This window comes from Gavialis gangeticus, unplaced genomic scaffold, assembly GCF_001723915.1.
Source record: "Gavialis gangeticus isolate Ggan-Ray unplaced genomic scaffold, GavGan_comp1, whole genome shotgun sequence".
Classification (NCBI taxonomy): Eukaryota; Metazoa; Chordata; order Crocodylia; family Gavialidae; genus Gavialis; species Gavialis gangeticus.
Window position 1 is genome coordinate 43,137,624 of NW_017729030.1, and position 3,271 is coordinate 43,140,894.

The following is a 3,271-nucleotide window of genomic DNA, read 5'->3' on the forward strand; positions in this document are numbered from 1 at the left end:
CCGCCTGAGCCCAATTGTGGGAAAGCCCCAGTGGGGCGTAGGACCTGGAAAGGGGGTCTGGGGACCAGGTAAGGCCAAGGCCGCCTGAGCCCAATTGAGCAAAGCCCCAGTGGGGCGTAGGACCCAGAAAGGGGGTCTGGGGGCCAGGTAAGGCCGAGGCTGCCTGAGCCCCAATTGTGGGAAAGCCCCAGTGGGGCGTAGGACTGAGAAAGGGGTCCTGAGGGCCAGGTAAGGCTGAGGTCACCTGAGCCTTATTGAGCGTGAGACGAGGCCCCAGTGCGGGCGACGCGAGCGCGCGAGACGAGGCCCCAGGGAGGGCATATAGATTGGAAGCCCATAAGGCAGGGGCACCGAGCAACTAGGCAGAGCCAGGAGACATCTTAAGGCACCGTGTCAAGGAGGGTTAGCAAGGCAGCCTCCCTTCAATATTAACAGCAAAGATGTGGCGGGCAAGATACCGAGGGGGCATTAGGCCCGATTTGGCATGGTAGGTAGGGGGCACTAGGGGAGGTCACGGCACCCCAGGCCCCGCGCTGCCACAATCCTAAACACCTTAAAAGCCATGATTGCATATGTATCTGTATTGTACGTGGTACAAAGAGGTCATGATCTTGACTGGCATCTGGGCGTCAGTGTAATATAAATACTAAACCGTTTAATTAGAGTTGTCACCGCCAGTTCAGGCTAAAATCATTAGAACACAAAGAAAAGAATACAGACACACACACTGTATTAGGGAAAAAAAGATTCAAGGTGTAGGATTAATTGTTTTAACATAAATACTAACTGTAAACCTCAGTTGTAGAATAATGATTTTTCTGTTGTAAATGGTTCACTGTAATAAAAATGAGAACAATGCCTTTATAGAGGATGGCGAAAAACAGACATCTAAATGAGGGCCACCTCTGTACTACTTCTACACTGAGCATTCTGCAGCCATCCTAAAGCATTTGGTCCTGCATGAATAAATCTATAGCAAAGTCAGGAACCTTAAACTCATTTAGGGCCCGCTCCTGCTCCCAATGAAGTCAAAGCTCACACTAAGTCCAGTCAGCCCTATGGCATCAATCAATAAACTTTATGTACAATACCTTTTTAAGTAAGTAATATTATAAGTATATGGTTTATCTCTGTAGATCTGTAATAAAGACATTCTGAACCTTGATTTGTATTAAATTATATGCATGTTTCAATTACACTTTTCCATTTTTTTCATTAAAGGTCTATCTCATTTTACATCCTACAATATGTGCTCAGCGGAGAGAAGTAACTGCTTCCAGTGCTACATGTCAAAAGGCACCATGATAAGAGGAATAGCAGTACAGCAAAAAGCTGAGCAGTGGTACAAGCACCGTAATTCAGAAGTCCATTTCCAGAGTGGGAGCTGTATGGAAAGACCATTTAGCCAAAAGGTTCTGTACTACAGAACCACATTCTGAAGAGCTTGGGTTGTGGAAAGAAAGCAACCTGTCAGAAGATGAGTTACCTACTTAGCAAAAGGGGAGGAGAAAAAGAGAGAGAAGTTGGGGAGAAGAAAAAACTATGAATAATGGGTTAAGTCCCATCAATGGGGAAGAGAAAGATGAGGGGTTCTCTCATTTGATTTGTGAGTTAGAAAGACATGAAACTGCTGCCTAAGGAATTACTACAGCTAATATGCACAGGCTTGGACCTACGCACATTAATTCACATTGCAGGTCCTCTTTTGGACCTCCACCTTGGCTTGTTGGAGATTCAATTTCTTTTGCTTGGAGTTGGTGTTGTTCTGTCAAGCACAAAATGCCTTGTGCTTGTGGTTGATCAACACTTGAATCTCTCAGTCATTCTCATCAAATCAGTCTTGATGTTTCTTCACAGAACTCAGGGAAGACGAGGCACAAGAGATTCAATATCTCACTGACATCCATGATATTCATGCTTTTTTCAATGCCATCAAAGCCATCTACAGTCTGAGCATTCAGGGACTAACCCCCTTGAGACCTAAGGATGGAGGAGACCTAATCAAGGAAAGGGGAGCCATCAATGCCTGTTGGAAGGAGCATTTTGAAGACCTGAATTGAGACTCTACTGTTGATGAGTATTCTCAACCAGAGCTGTCCCTAGGGGTGTGCGGGGCCCTAGGGATGTGCGGGGCAAATCAGCCAGTGTGGGGCCCTGGGGGGGGGTTGGTGGTGAGTGGCCAGAGCCAGTGGAGCGGGGGCAGGGGGGCAGGGGGAAGTGGTGAGTGGCTAAGCTGGCAGTGTTTGGCGGTGGCAGCAGAGCTAGTGGTACTTCGCAGCAGCAGGACCTGTGTGGCACTGTCTGCAGGTCCCCCAAAATGTAGGGCCTGGGGTGGTTGCCCCAATTTGTCCCCCACAGGGATGGCTGTGTTCTCAACTCTATCCCACACCACCCAGTCAGAGATGATCTCAGAATCCCTCCAACCTTTGACAAGGTGAGGAAAGTCATCAAGCAGACGAAGAACAACAAGGCACCTGGAGCCGATGGAATCCCATGCCCTCATCTTAAGGATCTGGAATGATGAGAAAATCCCAGATGACTTCAGGGATACCATGCTTGTGACAATCTTCAAGAAAGGAGACAAATCTAACTGTGGAAATTACAGAGGGATCACCTTGTACTCCACTGTTGCACGGCACTAAAAAGTGCCTGATCCTTCAAGAGCAAACGCAGCTTAGCTAGGGAGCCCTGAGAGTCTGGTGGACCAGGATGAGGCTAACTGGAGAGGAGGAGGCCTCACTGGGGCACACTACTGAGTAAAGCCCCAGCGCCAGAGGTCACCGCTACAGGGGGTAAAGAGACCCCAGTGCCAGAGAGCACTGCGACAGGGGGCAAAGAGACCCCAGCATCAGAGCACCAGTGAGGGCTCAGTGGATACAGGTGGGTGAAGGCACCCCAGCCCAAGAAAGCACCGCTGCAGGGGGTGAAGAGACCTCAGTGCCAGAGGGGGCAGCTACTGGGGCCAAGGGTCCAGTGATGACAGGAGGCTGAGGCCTTATAATAATAGGGACACAGTTTAAATATCACCTGTGAGGCATGGGGCATAGTAAAAGGGAGGTGTTGGAGCCACACATCTCGCCCATAAGGCTTGGGGGTACTGTAAGGCACCTCTTGAGTATGGGACACAGAAAGGGGTCCAACAACCCAGAGGGTTTAGAGGAGTCTGTCAGGACTGTGACCGAGCACCAATTAGGGGACAGCCTCCCGATTCATCATTTGTACCAGTGAGACATGGCAGGAAAAATTAGTAGGTACTCATAGGTTGGAACCA